At 39.1% G+C, this 18,598-nt stretch overlaps 1 protein-coding gene across 4 annotated transcripts in view; it reads left to right on the forward strand.

The window, feature by feature from the left end:
* Positions 1-3,637: 3,637 nt before the first annotated feature.
* The window catches only part of INPP4B (inositol polyphosphate-4-phosphatase type II B), a 455,375-nt gene continuing 440,414 nt past the window's right edge, over positions 3,638-18,598 (forward strand). For all 4 annotated transcript variants that reach the window (XM_024977565.2, XM_059876249.1, XM_024977564.2 and 1 more), the window contains exon 1: positions 3,638-3,703. The gene's annotated coding sequence lies outside the window, so the exon portion shown is untranslated. The remainder of the gene's footprint in view (positions 3,704-18,598) is intronic.

Raw genomic sequence — 18,598 nt, forward strand, 5'->3', positions numbered from 1 at the left:
TCCTTCTCCAATGCATGAAAGTGAAAAGTGAAAATGAAGTCGCCCAGTCGTGTCCAACTCTTAGCGACCCTACGGACTGCAGCCTACCAGGCTCCTCCATCCATGGGATTTTCCAGGCAAGAGTACTGGAGTAGGTTGCTATGCTTAGTTTAGGGTGAATTTAAAAAGATAAGATAATGAATTATGGTTTTTTTCCAGTGTTAAAATAAGTCGAATGAATAAAGCTTCCTCGCACACCTAATGAAAATGATTAACTAGACCAAAGTGTTTTTTTTGCAGAGTCTACCTGAAAAAAGCTTAATATAGTGAACTCATGACTTTTGTACATAACTGGCATATTATTTTAATCCATTGTGTTTAGAAATCAGTAGATGGTTTACATTTTCTTTAATTAGCAACTGATTAGTCTCATGCTTTCTCCTGTTATGAAACTATTTTTTCTAACACTTCAAGGCAGTTCTGGATCTCTTAGACTCAATATATTATAAATCTTAAGAAAAACCATGATAAGGTGTTTTGTTTTCCCCAAATTAAATAAAACCTGGTGTTTGATTTAAAGCTAACTGTAGTTTTCATTCCCCTGTATTAAAAACCATATAGAAAGAAATAATGAGGATGAGAGTGAGAAAATCTTAACATCACATCTGCATTGTTGACATGACTAGGAGAAAGTTTGTTTTGAATAAAATACAGCAGAAAGTACAACTTTAACTCAATAAAAGTTATTGCTCTTTTGTTGACAGACAAAATTAAATTTGGTAATTGATGGTATATTTACAATTTGAAAATTATCATCCTTGATAACAAAATAAGAAAAAGAACCAGGTGGCATTTTTTAATACACGTATTGAATAGCACATAATAAATATTTTGATAAACCACGTGCCATAGTGGTGGTAAAATGCCTAAACCAGATCATTGGGTTCAAATTTAAATACTGACACTTAAACTAGCTGTGGAATTCTGGGTTACCTCAGAATTCATTGTCCAGTTCCTTTCTCTGCCAATTCCTTCCCTGGTGGCTCAGTTGGTAAAGAATCTGGCTGCAGTGCAGGAGTCCCAGGTTCAATCCCTGGGAAGATCCCCTGGAGAAGGATGGCTAACCATCCAGTATTCTTTCCTGGAGAATTCCATGGACAGAGGAGCCTGGTGGACTATATAGCCCATGGGATCGCAAAGAGGCAGACGTGACGGAACGACTTTCACTTCACTGTCTATATTGTACGGGTAATAGTATCTCACAGGGTGGTTTACTGGGGATCCCAAAGGCCACCCTTAGTCTCAATTATTCGTTAGAAGGGTTCCCAAGATTCAGAAAAGCTGTTATACTCACAGTCATAGGTTGGTATTGGCATATACACTACTGATACTATGTATGATAGATAACTACTGAGAGCCTACCGTATCGCACAAGGGACTCTAATCAGTGCTCTGTGGTCACCTTAACGGGAAAGAAGTCCAGAAATGAAGGGATATGTGTGTATGTGTAGCTGATTCACTTTGACCATGTTGTTTAGTTCTTCTGTGTATCCTTGCCACCTCTTAATCCCTTCTTCTGATAGAGAAGAAGAGATTGTTACTGTTTCTGTCCTTTATCGTGCCCATCCTTGCACGAAATGTTCCCTTGATATCTCCGGTTTTCTTGAATAGGTTTCTAGTCTTTTCCATTCTGTTTCACTTCTCTGTTTCTTTGCATTGTTCATTTGAAAAGGCCTTCTTATCTCTCCTTGCTATTCTCTGTAACTCTACGTTCAATTGGGTATATCTTTCCCTTTCTCCCTTGCTTTTTGCTTCTCTTCTTTCCTCAGCTATATGTGAAGCTTGGCCTTCTTGCATTTCTTTTTCTTTGGAATGGTTTCTCTGCCTCCTGTACAATGTTACCAACCTCTATCCATAGTTCTTCAGGCACTCCGTCTACCACATCTAGTTCCTTGAATCTATTCATCACCCCCACTGTCTAACCATAAGGGATTTGATTTACATCATACCTGAATGGCCTAGCAGTTTTCCCTACTTTCTTCAATTTAAGCCTGAATTTTTGCAATTAGGAGCTGATGATCTGAGCCACAAAAAGTTCCAGGTCTTGTTTTTACTGACTGTAGAGAGCTTCTTCATCTTTGGCTGTAAAGAACATAATCTGATATTGGTATTGACCATCTGGTAATGTCCTTGTGTAGAGCCGTCTCTTGTGTTGTTGAAAGAAGGTGTTCGCTATGACCAGCATGTTCTCTTGACCAAACCCTGTTAGCCTTTGCCCTTCTTCATTTTGTATTCTAAGGCCAAACTTGCCTTGTTATTCTATCTGTTGACTTCCTGCTTCTGCGTTTCAATCCCCTATGATGAAAATGACATCCTTTTTTGGTGTTAGTTCTAGGAGGTGTTGTATGTCCTAAGGGCACCTGCGTGTGTGTGTGCTCAGTTGTGTCTGACTCTTTGCGATCCCCTGGTCTATAGCCCACCAGGCTTCTCTGTCCGTGCGATTCTCCAGGCAAAAATACTGGAGCAGGTCACCATGTCCAGCTCCAGAGGATCTTCCTGACTCAGGGATCAAACCCATGTCTCCTTTGCCTCCTGCACTGGCAAGCAGATTCTTTACCACTGAGTCACTTGGGAAGCCCCTAAGGGCACATGGGGATGTCCTCAATTCTCTCAGCCACCATGTGTCGCCACATGTGTGAAGTGGTCACATGTGGTCAGCCAGGGAAGCTCAGCTGACCTCTGGTGTCTAGAGCTTTATTAGAGGTCAGTCACAGAAGCTTGCAGCACCAGATGACTGAATTCACTATTCAGATTTCAGCCACTCCTCTTCAAGCAAAAACAGGTGTTCACCATAAATGTATCTGGCCCACCTGGAGCAGCAGAAACATGTATGGAGACTCTCTTATCAGTCAGCCTATTCCAAGAGCTCAGAGGTTATCTTTCAGGAGCTGGACTAAGACCAGTTCTGAAGAAGGACCTTTCTTTAGAAAAGGTAGCATTTCAGTAACTCAACTGCTGAGTTAACCCTTGCCTGCCCAGTAGTTATGAGGAATAAATGAGTTGATCCAAAAACTTAGAATAGTGCTTGGTGCATGTAAGCAAATAAATGAGTCAGCTAGAGTTCTTTCCTGTAGACCTCTGTGAGCTGAACAAAGATTAAGTTGAATACAAATAAGAAATAGCTGTATTCCATGAATCTTGTGATCATAAGTCCTCTAGTTTGGAAGAATGGGCATTACAAGCAAATTAAATATTTTACCTAGGAAAGAGGCATTCCTATAGAAGAAGCTATTTGCAAAGCAGAAATAGATACACAGATGTAGAGAACAAACGTATGGACACCAAAGGGGGAAGGAAGGCTGGGATGAATTGAGAGATTGGGATTGACATATATGCATTATTGGTGCTATGTATAAAACAGGTAATGAATGAGAACCTACTGTATAGCACAGGAAATATACTCAGTGCTCTGTGGTGACCAAAGTGGGAAGGCAGTCCAAAAAAAGGAGGGGATATGTGCATATGTATAGCTGATTCACTTTCCCGTACAGCAGACATTAACACAACATTGTAAAGCAACTATACTCCAGTAATTTTTTTTTTTAAGAGGAGTTCCTGGTGAAACACCAGATCCTAACATTTGTCTTTTTGTTCTTTGCAGAGCTCTGAAATCAGCAAGGCAGTAATAAAAGAGTAGAAGTATTTGAAGAATACAAGAAAGCAGGTACGAGAGTGGTTCTCAATAATCAACCCATAGTATTGATTTAGATTGATGATTTATTCAAACCTACAGCCCCCATTATAAAAATATTTCACAAAAATGCAAGTTTGATGTTTTAGAATGTATGTGACTGCATATTATAGATAGATGATTGTATCCTAAAGAGGAACTTATTTTTATGTATATATTAAGTCAATTTTGAGGATTTCAATTAGGCCAGGCCAAGGGAGACATGGGCTTCCCTTGTGGCTCAGCTGGTAAAGAATCTGCCTGCAGTGCAGGAGACCTGGGTTCGATCCCTGGGTTGGGAAGGTCCCCTGGAGAAGGGAAAGGATACCCACTCCAGTATTCTGGCCTGGAGAATTCCATGGAGTGTATAGACTATGGGGTAAGCAAAGAGTCAGACACGACTGAGCAACTTTCACTCAGGGAGATATGTGAAGGAATTAATTATTATTATTTATTATTAAATTGACACATATTTATAAAAGGCCTGCTATATGGCAAACACTCATCTATGAGATATTTGGTGATCATAAATTTGGACAAAACAGGCATAGTCTATTCCTGCCTTCATGGTGCTTGTAGTCCTGTGAACATGACATGAAATAAACAAACAAATGTCAATATGTAAATAAAAAGTGTGGTAAATGTTATGAAGAGAAATTCTGTAGGGAAAATACTGGGAAAGAAGAGAGGAATCTATTACAGATGGACTAAACAGAGGATGTTTCTGTGGAAGATGGTGTTAAGCTAAGAGCCGAAGTATAAAGGAAAGAGTCCCAGGTAGAAAGAACAGCAGCGAATAAAGAACATAACTGACCAAGATTAAGGAGGGTCACAGAGGTGGAGAGAAGCCAAAGATGAAGCTGTGTTGAAAAATGAGATGGAGATTTCCCTGATGACCCAGTGGTTATGACTCCATGCTTCCAGCGCAGGGGATACAGGTTCGATCCCTGCTCAGGGAACTGAGATCCCACATCCCCTGTGGTGCAGCCGAAGAGAAAGGAAATGAATGAACATGAATATGGCAATCAGCCTAGTCCCACAGGGTCTTCATGGTTATGCTAGAAGCGTCTTCAAACCAGCTTTGCTTGGCCACTTTTTGCCCTTGGGATTTCTGTCCTATGTCATTTGGTCTTTCTTCTGGTCCCCTGGGTGTATTAATAGAAGCTTTCAAATCTACCACCCAGCCCCACCCTCCTACATCTCCTGCCAGTGTACAGCATGAAAGGCTTATGACTGTGCAATAAGGTTCTCAGTGAGTCCCAATACTAGTTCCATGATCTGTTCTATATAAAATGGTTTGGGATCATAAAGGTTTGAAAATTTCTGAATACTTGTACCACTCTTAGGAGCTTTAAACACACATGAACATAGGTTCTGGGAAGTTCTGTAGTATATATGTATATGAATGTGTTTGTGTGTGTGTGTGCACCTTTACTGAACTTGCTATAACTTAACCATTATTTCCAGGTTTACATTAGGAACTGTTTTAGAAGTTTCTGTCTTAGAAATACACATTTTAAGGGGTTCCTTATCCTCCTGAGGCTGGCCTGCTTTTAGGTAACTTGACCTGTTTTATGGATTTGCACATTAAGTTGTGTTTAATAATTTTCTAGAATCTGGATAATTCAAACCAGAAAAAAAAAAAGTCAAACTGTTTGCTTCAGTGGTTTAGCTTTTCAGGCAGAAGACTTTTCTTGACCTGAATTATATGGTTAATTGCTTCAAATCCTGATTATACTTTGCATGTAAAAATAATACCTGAAAGTACCAATAAGGAATACTGGAGTAAAAGCTTACTAAGTAATCCACCCTTATGGCAGAAAGTGAAGAGGAACTGAAAAGCTTCTTGATGAAAGTGAAAGAGGAGGGTGAAAAAGTTGACTTAAAGCTCAACATTCAGAAAATGAAGATCATGGCATCTGGTCCCATCACTTCATGGCAAATATATGGGGAAACAGTGGAAACAGTGTCAGACTTTATTTTTTGGGGCTCCAAAATCACTGCAGATTGTGACTGCAACCATGAAATTAAAAGACGCTTACTCCTTGGAAAGAAAGTTATGACCAACCTAGATAGCATATTGAAAAGCAGAGACATTACTTTGCCAACAAAGGTCCGTCTAGTCAAGGCTATGGTTTTTCCTGTGGTCATGTATGGATGTGAGAGTTGGACTGTGAAGAAAGCTGAGCACCAAAGAATTGATGCTTTTGAACTGTGGTATTGGAGAAGACTCTTGAGAGTCCCTTGGACTGCAAGGAGATCCAGCCAGTCCATTCTGAAGGAGATCAGTCCTGGGTGTTCTTTGGAAGGATGATGCTCAAGCTGAAACTCCAGTAATTTGGCCACCTCATGCGAAGAGTTGACTCATTGGAAAAGACTCTGATGCTGGGAAGGATTGGGGGCAGGAGGAGAAGGGGATGACAGAGGTTGAGATGGCTGGATGGCATCACCGACTCGATGGACATGAGTTTGGGTGAACTCTGGGAGTTGGTGATGGACAGGGAGGCCTGGCATGCTGCAGTTCATGGGGTCACAAGTAGTCAGACATAACTGAGCGACTGAACTGAACTGAAGTAATTTTCTATGTTAATGTTAGTAATATTTGTCCTCTTAAATCAAAGGAAAACCACAAAAAAAAAAATAGTATCTGCATCTTAGCTGCTCTGAATCTTATTCCTCTCCACTGAAAGCACTTATTCTCCTTTATTTGTAAAAGTCACATAATTTTAAAAGAGAGGAAGATATCTTGGGTTAGTGCCTACTTTAGAATCTAAAGAAATGATTTGGTTTTGTATAAAATGTGGAGATTCTGTATTTGCAGCAATAAAAGTTCATAGTGTTGGAGTTAACCTAAGCTTATCCCAGAAGAAAGATTCTCAGCATGTGTCAGAAAGAACACTGACTTTTTTAGATCAATTCAGTATCTTTCAATTCAGTTGACTACTCAGTTAACTATTTCTTAAAAAAAATCTTGAAAACTTCTCTGGTATTTATAACTTAGAAACAAAAAAGCCTTGTTTCATCCCCAGAAAGATGAGACAGCTGTCCCTTAATTACTACTCTTGTCGTTTGCTTTCTACTAGAGATGTGTTTCAAATTTGAAACCTAATTACAAATCTTAATTGATTATGACTTAAAAAAAGAAAAGAAAGTAAAATGATTAACATGAAAACATAAAACAGGGAGGAAAACAGGGTAATATTACAGCCAGATTGAATAATCACCTGTTTTAGAATGAGTTGGTGCCTGGGGAACATGCTTTCTGGCATGAAATTGAACTTTACTGTTTCCTTTTTCAGAAGGAATTTTAGCAACTAAATGACAATTCTTTTAATTTCTTTAAATTGTTTTCAGGGACTGTATTTTGCTCAGCATAAAAACAATGGATTTTTAAAGTGTTCAAACTGGAGTTAAATCCCTTCTCCCTAACTCATTCTCTGTCTGACCCTGGACAAATTTTCAAAGTGTTCTCAATCTCAGTTTACCCATTAATAAAATAGATATTTTAAGATGTCCTTTTAAAATATCCATTCTACAGTGTGGTTTCTTTTGCATTTGTCTCTTGACTTATACACTGACTAGATATATTCAGTTCTAGAAAGAAGGGAAAAAAGAGAAAAAGTGAAAAGGAACAAAACTAGAGTTGAGAAGGTACATTTAATATCTAGCACAGAATATTGCCAATACCATATATTCAGAAATTGCTTATTGATTCTGTACCTTGAAGGCAAAGACTAGAAGGCAGATTCATTACTCCTTTTACCTGAGCTATTTGTTGCTTGTTTTTGTGTGTGTGTGTGGTTTTTTTTTTTTTTTTTTTATTGTGAGTATTTTGGATTCTGCTGTCCAGATTGTAAATCCCACTTAAGGGCACAGTGACATATTGCTTCTGAATTACTCACAGTACTTTGCCTCTGTGTTGCTCATTTATTATTTGTTTAATAATCAGGATAAGAGTTGCTCAGTTATTATTTGTTTAGAGTGAGGCAGTGAACTAACAGGGCAGGAAGTAGGTAACCCTGATTGCCCTATCTTCTGGTTTACAAACACCACGTCTAACATTGGAAACACAAGTGGCTCTGCCTCCCTGTGGATGATTTCGTTCAGTGATAGTGTACCCACTTCCTGTTGCTGCTCCATGCACTCTGCTCCCATCCGACGAGCTAATTTCCTGTTATTTATGCATATTCTACATTTGTAGCTTTAGGGCTTTGTTCGCACCGCCTCCACTTTCAGTATTTTTCTTCCTTATTTTCTCTCATTTTCCCTCCCTCTTCCCTGCCTCCCGTTCCTTTTATCTGTACCCACCTTTCTGGTGTATAAATCTCTTAAAGTCTGGCCAAATAGCATCTCCTCCATGAAGCAGTCGCAGGTTATCTGTTGAGATAATTATCTTACCCACTTTGCTTTCTGTTTTGTTGTGTTTTGTGTTCAGGCACTGTTCCTTGTTGCCCATTCATTAGTATATAAGGTGACGCTGAACACAGCGCCAGTGAGAGCCCAGCCACATTGTATATTAATGGCTCTTTCCTTTTACCCTCCACTCTATTTACCAAACAGCTCAACAAGGGACTGGACCTCTGACAGTGTTTGCTGCTTGACTGAACACTGGTTTCTGAGTTACTGGTAGCATGAATTTAGGCCATTGAGCACCAGGTTGCAGTCACATCAGTCACGAGTCCAGTTGCCTTTTTTTTTTTTTTTGAACTTTACAAAATTGTATTAGTTTTGCCAAGTATCGAAATGAATCTGCCACAGGTATACATGTGTTCCCCATCCTGAACCCTCCTCCCTCCTCCCTCCCCATACCATCCCTCTGGGTCGTTCCAGTGCACCAGCCCCAAGCATCCAGTATCCTGCATCGAACCTGGACTGGCAACTCATTTCATACATGATAGTATACATGTTTCACTGCCATTCTCCCAAATCTTCCCACCCTCTCCCTCTCCAACAGAGTCCATAAGACTGATCTATACATCAGTGTCTCTTTTGCTGTCTCGTACACAGGGTTATTGTTACCATCTTTCTAAATTCCATATATATGCGTTAGTATACCGTATTGGTGTTTTTCTTTCTGGCTTACTTCACTCTGTATAATAGGCTCCAGTTTCATCCACCTCATTAGAACTGACTCAAATGTATTCTTTTTAATGGCTGAGTAATACTCCATTGTGTATATGAACCACAGCTTTCTTATCCATTCATCTGCTGATGGACATCTAGGTTGCTTCCATGTCCTGGCTATTATAAACAGTGCTGCGATGAACATTGGGGTACATGTGTCTCTTTCCCTTCTGGTTCCCTCAGTGTGTATGCCCAGCAGTGGGATTGCTGGATCATAAGGCAGTTCTATTTCCAGTTTTTTAAGGAATCTCCACACTGTTCTCCATAGTGGCTGTACTAGTTTGCATTCCCACCAACGGTGTAAGAGGGTTCCCTTTTCTCCACACCCTCTCCAGCATTTATTGCTTGTAGACTTTTAAAATGTATTCTTACTTGTGACAGCTATGTACCTTGCAGTCAGGAGCCTAGCTCTGCCCCTAGTGGTCAGTTTAGAAAAAACTGACATCTTAACAATAATGAGACTTTCAATCCATGAACACACACACACACACACATATCTTCATTTGATTTTGTCTTATTTCTTTTATCAGTGTTCTGTAGATTATAGCATAAAGATTCTGTACATATTTTGTTTGATTTTGTTTCTAACTTTTTGCTTTTGGTCCTATAATAAATGGTACTTTTAAAAAGTTTATTTTTCCATTTTCATAGCTATTTTGTAGACAATTGATTTTTATATATTGACTTTATATTGCACAACTTCGATAAAATTTTTTCTAGCTTTTTTGGTAGATATTTTTGGCTATTTTCTGCACAGGCAATCATGTTGTCTGCAAATAGATACAATGTTAGTTGTTTCTTTCCAATCTGTATGTCTTTTGTTTTTTCCTTGCCTTATTGCTTTAGTTATGACTTCTGCTGTGAAACTGAAATTGAAGAGGAAAGGAGAGAGTGGAAATTCTTACCTTATTCCTGATCTTTGCATCAAAGTACTGAGTCTTTTATTTTGTAGTTATGATGGTAACTGTAACACTTTTATAGATTTCCATAATCAAAGTTCTTCTCTTTCATCCTTAAGTTGCTGAGAGTTTTTTGTTTGTTTGTTTGCTGCTACTGCTACTGCTGCTAAGTCGCTTCAGTCGTATCTGACTCTGTGCGACCCTATAGACGGCAGCCCACCAGGCTCTCCGTCCCTGGGATTCTCCCGGCAAGAACACTGGAGTGGGTTGCCATTTCCTTCTCCAATGCATGAAAGTGAAAAGTGAAAGTGAAGTCGCTCAGTCATGTCCAACTCTTAGCGACCCCATGGACTGCAGCCCACCAGGCCCCTCCGTCCATGGGATTTTCCAGGCAGGAGTGCTGGAGTGGGGTGCCATTGCCTTCTCCGTCTGTTTGTTTACTAAACAATTTTCTGAATGAGAGTTTCTTTTTTCTGGATGTTGAATTTTTGTCAAGTACTTTTTTTGCATCTTTGAGATGATCATATGTGTTCAATTTTTGAATGTTGAACTAGTTTTGCATTCCTAGATAAACCCCTCTGTATACTGGTTCATTCTAGAATGAACTACTTGTATGTACTGTTGAATTAGATCTGTTATAGCTAAGCTTTGGTTGATATTTTTTCTGAGTCAAATTTCATGAGCATGTTTTTCTGTATTTTTCTTTTCTTATATCATCTTTGATTTTGCACTGGGATAATGCTGGCCTCATAAAAGAAATTAGAAATTATTCCCCATTTTTGGTTTTCTCAAAGAGTTTGTACAGATTTTTATTATTCTTCAAATTTTTAGTACCACTCATCAGGAAAGTCATCTAGCCTAGAGTTTTGTTTGTAGCTTCTAAATATGAATCCAAGTATTGTAATAGGTACAGGACTACTCAGCTTATACATTTCTTCTTGAGTGAGATTTGGCAGTTTTTGTTCAAGCAATTTGTTCAATTTTATGTAATCACACTTTATAGTTGATTTAAAATGTTGTGCTACTTCCTGGTGTATAGCAGAGTGATTCAGTTATACATACACATATATATTCTTTTTCAGATTCTTTTCCATTATGGTTTATTACAATATACTGAGTACAGTTCGCTCCGCTATATAGTAAGACCTTGTTTAATTGTTACATTTATTTTCATATTATTCAGAATCTCTCTTAATTATTTAAGTTCTGGTTTGTAGTGATGCCTCCTCGTCCATTCCTGATATTGCTAATGTATAGCTTCTCTCTTTTGTCTTGGTCAGTCTGGATAAGTTTATCAATTTTATTTATCTTTGGGATTTATTGAATTTTTTTCAATTGTTTTAATTTTCAATCATACTGATTTCTGCTTTAATTTGTATTATTCCCTCCCTTATGGGAGAATGTAGTCTTTCTAATTTTACTAGAAAACTAGTTTTACTAGTATGTACTCTTTCTAGTTTCCTAAGGTAACTTGGATCATAGATTTGAAACTTTTCTAATATTAATATAATATATTTTTATAAGTACGTCTATCATTGGTACATTCCACAAATTTTGTCATTATTCTTTACTTTCATAATTCAAATTATTTTCTAATTACTTTTGTGATGTTCTCTTTGGCCCAGTGGTTATCTAAAGAGTGTGTTACCTATTTCCCTAATATTTGTATTTTTTAGATACTTTTCTGTTATTGAATTCTAGTTTAATTATATTATGTTCTGAAAATATACATATATGGTTTAAATTCTTTTAAACTTGCCACAGTTTTTTGGCTCATGTCAAAAAATAAGAACTTCCTTCAGATCTGAACTGAAAGAAAACAGGGGAAAATGAAAAGTCACTGCCTGTGGTTTACCTCTCTCCGTTTTAGTTCCCTCTCACAATTTTCCTGCTTTTGTTTATTTTTCAAAATGCCCAAGTAGCTTGCTTTTTGTATCTACTTGTAATCAGTGAGGCATATAATATTCAGTTTCTTTGGTCCATTTCTGCTAGAAATGGAATACCTAAAATTTTGCATATATTTATTTAATCCTCTCCACAATTCACTAAACAGGTATTACCATTTTCCTAACTCATGATGAGGAAACTAAGGAATGGTTTGATTTAGATAATTGCCCTAGATCCCAAAGGGGCAGAACCTCGGCAGTCTGGGTCCGGAATAGCTCTCTTCACCACTTTGCTATGTCACTCATGCTAAATTACTGTAACAGTAAGTGCCATTCCTTCCCTGCTGAGCCACCTGGGAAGGAGACAAGGGGTCTGTCCCTGGGTGGAGAAGATCCCCTGGAGAAGGACATGGCAACCCACCCCAGTATTCTTGCCTGGAGAATCCCATAGACCGAGGAGCCTGGCGGGCTACAGTCCATGGGGTCACAGTCAGACATGATTGAGTAACTAAGCATACAGGTATGAGAGGGATTCAGATATGCACACTAGACTAACATAAACTATAAAAGACCCTAGAACAACAGCAAGAAATAGTCAAGTCAAACAGAGGCACACTTAAGAACTTGCCAGACAAAGGGAAAACAATTGATGAAGAAATTCTCAGAGCAGTTCACTATTGGGAAAAGAACCAGGCAATATTAAGTGCTAAAATGTTTATGGGAGGGATAGAGGGGTTTGGGGAGTAGGGGGTTGGAGAGAGGAGGGAGAGGAGGGTGAAGAGGTAGATGTTATATTGCTTATGCTATTTAAGGATTGAAAATTAGTACTTTGGAGAGAATATAAAAAGCTTTTCCATTTAAACAGGTTATTCTATATAGCAGATTCTCAGTAAATACATGTCATATGAATTAATGATTACGATATTTTCTTTCCTTACTTCTCCTTACATAAGAAGTGAAAACAGCCCTAAAAGTTGGACAGCCTTAGCTTGAGACTGTAAAGATGGGAAAGGAAATAGATTTATTCAGTATTCAGGCAAAAATCAATGACTTACTTTCACATGAAGCTATACTTAAACTCCATATTGTCTCAGTAATAACCCTTCATATATTCTAACTGAAAGAAGCTTCTCTGGTGGCTCAGTGGTAAAGAATCTGCCTGCAATGCAGGAGCTGCAGGAAACATGGCTTTGATCCCTGAGTTGGGAAAATCCCCTAGAGGAGGGCTCGACAACCTACTCCAGTGTTCTTGCCTGGAGAATCCCATGGGCAGAGGAGCCTGGTGGGCTACAGTCCATAGGATTGCAAAGAACCAGACATGACTGAGGTGATTCAGCATGCATACATACTCTAGCTGATCCTAGATTAGCTCATACTTTAAAGGGAATTCACTCAATTAATCCACGATTTCTTTAGTTGCATGAGAGGCACCAGAGAAACTAAATGAATTTGCAGGTGGAACAATGGCTTGGAACTTCACCACTCAGCGTTGTTCTTTTTGTTGATATTCTTCCCAATTCAGATTTAACAATTAAAAATTTTTTTTGAGTACCTATTGTTTGCTCTTATTGTAGTGCAGTTTTAAGTAAATATTTTAAGGTAGAATGTGTGATTGTGTACACATTTGAGTGTAAAGAAACTGCTTTCAGTGAAAGAATTCAGACTTATCATTTGTATGCAGTAAGGAGTATGATGGAGAAATCTTAGTTAGGTTACACTATATTCTTTGTAGATAACCTCAGGCACTCTATGAACATCTCTGGAGAGTTAGAGCGAAATTGTAATGATCACAAATATGCATTTATTCTTCCCTGTCATAATAAAAAGCAGAAGATAAAATTTTAATTAAATTTATTATCTTACTTTGAAATTTCAGATTTCAAAAGAAAATGAGAAATTAATCATCAGAAACCATAGCTAATTCAGTCAATACTAATTTGAACCTGAAATGTAGTCTCAAAAGGAATTCACTTGGTTCTGTGAATGAATAACTTCTGATGTCTGTATTAGAAATGGCCTGAGGATACAGCCAAAGCTTCAGTTTTAGTTTTTCTCAAACACATAGTATTTAACTGGCCTTGAGTGGATGTGTGGGACGTTAAGGACTTTGCAGTATTGGACGTTGCTGAGATAGTACTTCCTCAAAGCCCTATTTAGTACGTGTGAAGGGAAGAATCAACCTCCATCCAAATTAAACTTCTCTCTGCATGCCTCTGCTTCTTGAGATAGGCTTGAGAAGGACTGCTAGGAGCCATTACATTTGGAATATGCAGCTGCCGAATAATAGTATCAGGAGAAAAGCTCTGTCTTCTTAAGTATAGACAGTAGACTCCTGTCCTCTAGACAATTTTCAGACGACAGAGAAGGCCTTTTAAAAATACCCAAGCATCTAGTGAATTTCTATAAAACTCTCTTGTACCATTTTTTTTAAACCTCTGCTGTATGATAGCAATTAAAAAACAAACAAACAATGTATTTAGGGCTGGTGACCAGTTTTACAAGCTTTTGTTAAGTAAGCAAAATGTCATGTGTCACATGAAGTATTTATAGAGAAAAATTACCTTGAAATTTCAACCTTTTCTGGAACATTTGATGAAAATTCCTATCCTTTGGATGATGTGTGAGTAGCAACCAAAAGTGTCATACTGTGAAGAAAAAAGTCAAAAAGAGAAGAGCAAATATTGTAAATTAACCCATATACGTGGAATCTAGAAAAACGGTATGCTGCTGCTGCTGCTAAGTCACTTCAGTCGTGTCCGACTCTGTGCGACCCCATAGACGGCAGCCCACCAGGCTCTGCCGTCTCTGGGATTCTCCAGGTGAGAGTACTGGAGTGGGGTGCCATTGCCTTCTCTGAGAAAAATGGTATAGATGATCCTATTTGCAAAGCAGAAATAGAGACACAGATGTAGAGAACAAATGTATGGATGCCAAGGAGGGAGGGGGGTGAATTAGGAGATTGGGATTGACCCATAAACACTATTGATACCAATGTGTAAAATAGATTACTAATGAGAACATACTGTATAGCAGAGGGAGCTCTGTTGAGTGCACCGTGGTGACCTGAATGGGAAGAAAATCCACACGGGAGGGGATTTATGTATACGTATCCTGATTCATTTTGGTGCACAATAGAAACTGACATAGCATTGTAAAGTAACTATGCTCCAATAAAAAATAATAAAAAAAAGAGAAGGTTAAAAGCCCACCTTAGAACAAAAGAACTTCTAACCAACCCGAGTGGCTGCTAAGCCTGTGGAGCTTTTCTGTCCCACCTCTGGGTCTCAGTGTTCTCATCTCTTAAATGGAATGACCCCTAGTTTCCTTAAGTCTCAATTCTGTACTGTGTTAGAACATTTTATCTCAGTGTTTGAAAGAGTGGTTATAGTAGACATATGTAACCAACCTCTTGGGAAGAGTTGACTGAGATTAAATCAAGCATATTTTCACATATTTACTTTGTAATTCTTCAGATTGCTTTCCTTTTTGTGACGACACAGAACACAGTTTAACAAGTCAGGTGGTGGACTCGCTATATTCCCAGAGCTGCTCCAAGTGCTTCCTGTTAGGATCCTTGATTATTGTTAGAAACTTTAAATTCTGGGCTTCCCTGGTAGTTCAGACAGTAAAGAATCTGCCTGTAGTGCAGGAGACCCGGGTTCGGTCCCTGGGTCAGGAAGATCCCCTGGAAAAGGGAATAACACCTGCTCCAGTATTCTTGTCTGGAGAATCCCATGGACAGAGGAGCCTGGTGGGCTATAGTCCGTGGGTTGCAGAGTCAGACATGACTGAGCGACTAAGATTTTAAAGTCTGGTGCAAATCTGTTGTGATGCTGAAGTGTTCTGAGTTCTCAGGGTTAAGGATGCCTTATCACCGGAATTGACAGAGCCTTCCTTTCTTACTTCATATACAGTGGAGATCCATGTCATTCTTATCCTAAACTGAAACAAATGAGCAGCAGGAAGACTGACCTCTGACAGTGAGCCAAAGGCATAAATCTTTGACTTCGCTTGTTCTAGGGAGTTCTCTGTATTGCTTCTTTGTGTTCTGTCCTTCTGAACATCAAGAATTTGCTAGTTTCAGTGACCATCTAATACTCATTGTGATTTAGAATGATTTCTTACCTTATATTTTCCTTAAAGTGGTGGTTCTCAAGCTTGAATATGCATAAGAATCATCTGTGCTACGGTGTGAATTCGAATTTAGTAGATCTGGGGTCTGGCTCAAGGTTCTGCGTTTCTTACAAGCTTCCGGGTGATGCAGACACCGCAGATCCAGGAACCACATTTTGAGTGGAAAAGCCTTCAAATAATGTTGCTTTTTGGTTATGTTCTATCCATGTGTCTTCTATTTCATGTCTGTGGTGCTTCCTCATGTTAAAGGAAGCATAGCTAACTAATTCAATACTGAGCCCCCAAAGCTGGACTTCTGATCAAAGTGGAGCCCTGACAGCTCACATCTTTATTCCTCTCATGACAAAGCATCACCTCACCAAACTTAATATTAGTGGTAAAACCATCCTGATGGCCTGGGGAATTGAATTGTCCTCTGACACAATTGGTTAATTGGTTTTCCTGGGCAGAATCATGGCCCCTGAATGTGTATCTTTTGCTCTGATGGGAGTTATCCTCTGTGTGTTGAGGATCCACATGAGAAGACAGAGAAGATTTTGACCTTAAATATATGCTTGATTTTGTTTTTTATGTAAAATATTTGCCAACTTATGCCATTTTTTTCCAAAGAAAAAATTTTCCCTGAAATCATATGTTTAATTCTGCAGTTACTTTTGAAAGATGAAACATAAGAATAAACCCTGTTACTGAGAATATGACCTAAATCAAATTCCTTATGCTTATACAGTGGAAGTGAGAAGTAGATTTAAGGGACTAGATCTGATAGAGTGCCTGATGAACTATGGAATGAGGTTCATGACATTGTACAGGAGACAGGGATCAAGACCATCCCCATGGAAAAGAAATGCAAAAAAGCAAAATGGCTGTCTGGGGAGGCCTTACAAATAGCTGTGAAAAGAAGAGAAGCAAAACGCAAAGGAGAAAAGGAAAGATATAAGCATATGAATGCAGAGTTCCAAAGAATAGCAAGAAGAGATAAGAAGGCCTTCCTCAGCGATCAATGCAAAGAAATAGAGGGAAACAACAGAATGGGAAAGACTAGAGATGTCTTCAAAAAAATTAGAGATCCCAAGGGAACATTTCATGCAAATATGGGCTCAATAAAGGACAGAAATGGTATGGACCTAACAGAAGTAGAAGATATTAAGAAGAAGTGGCAAGAATACACAGAAGAACTGTACAAAAAATAGCTTCATGACCCTGATAATCACAGTGGTGTGATCACTCACCTAGAGCCAGACATCCTGGAATGTGAAGTCAAGTGGGCCTTAGAAAGCATCACTACGAACAAAGCTAGTGGAGATGATGGAATTCCAGTTGAGCTATTTCAAATCCTGAAAGATGATGCTGTGAAAGTGCTGCACTCAGTATGCCAGCAAATTTGGAAAACTCAGCAGTGGCCACAGGACTAGAAAAGGTCAGTTTTCATTCCAATCCCAAAGAAATCAATGCCAAGAATGCTCAAACTACCACACAATTGCACTCATCTCACACGCTAGTAAAGTAATGCTCAAAATTCTCCAAGCCAGGCTTCAGCAATACATGAACTGTGAACTTCCTGATGTTCAAGCTGGATTTAGAAAAGGCAGAGGAACCAGAGATCAAATTTCCAACATCTGCTGGATCATCGAAAAAGCAAGAGAGTTCCAGAAAAACATCTATTTCTGTTTTATTGACTATGCCAAAGCCTTTGACTGTGTGGATCACAATAAACTGTGGAAAATTCTTCAAGAGATGGGAATACCAGACTACCTGACCTGCCTCTTGAGAAATTTGTATGCAGGTCAGGAAGCAACAGTTAGAAATGGACATGGAACAACAGACTGGTTCCAAATAGGAAAAAGAGTACGTGAAGGCTGTATTTTGTCACCCTGCTCTTTTCACTTATATGCAGAGTACATCATGAGAAACGCTGGGCTGGAAGAAGCACAAACTGGAATCAAGATTTCCAGGAGAAATATCCGTAACCTCAGGTATGCAGATGACACCACCCTTATGGCAGAAAGTGAAGAGGAACTCAAAAGCCTCTTGATGAAAGTGAAAGAGGAGAGTGAAAAAGTTGGCTTAAAGCTCAACATTGAGAAAACTAAGATTCCATTACGTCATGGGAAATAGATGGGGAGACTTTATTTTGGGGGGCTCCAAAATCACTGCAGATGGTGACTGAAGCCATGAAATTAAAAGACGCTTACTCCTTGGAAGGAAAGTTATGACCAACCTAGATAGCATATTCAAAAGCAGAGACATTACTTTGCCAACAAAGGTCCGTCTAGTCAAGGCTGTGTTTTTTTCCTGTGGTCATGTATGGATGTGAGAGTTGGACTGTGAAGAAGACTGAGCGCCGAAGAATTGATGCTTTTGAACTGTGGTGTTGGAGAAGACTCTTGAAAGTCCTTTGGACTGCAAGGAGATCCAACCAGTCCATTTTAAAGGAGATCAATCCTGGGTGTTCTTTGGAAGGATGATGCTAAAGCTGAAACTCCAGTACTTTGGCCACCTCATGCAAAGACTTGACTCATTGGAAAAGACTCTGATGCTGGGAGGGATTGGGGGCAGGAGGAGAAGGGGACAACAGAGGATGAGATGGCTGGATGGCATCACCGACTCGATGGACATGAGTTTGGGTGAACTCTGGGAGTTGGTGATGGACAGGGAGGCCTGGCGTGCTGCAATTCATGGGGTCGCAAAAAGTCAGACCCAACAGACCAACTAAACTGAACTGAACTGAACTGAACTATGATCCTGGCTGAACAAATGTGAATGGAATTCTCTTGTAGTGATGGTAGGCTTCAAAGCACTTGACATTTCCCATGAGGGGAAAGGAACTGAGAAGGTAGAGGTAAATT

Source organism: Bos taurus, chromosome 17 (genome assembly GCF_002263795.3).
Source record: "Bos taurus isolate L1 Dominette 01449 registration number 42190680 breed Hereford chromosome 17, ARS-UCD2.0, whole genome shotgun sequence".
NCBI lineage: Eukaryota > Metazoa > Chordata > Mammalia > Artiodactyla > Bovidae > Bos > Bos taurus.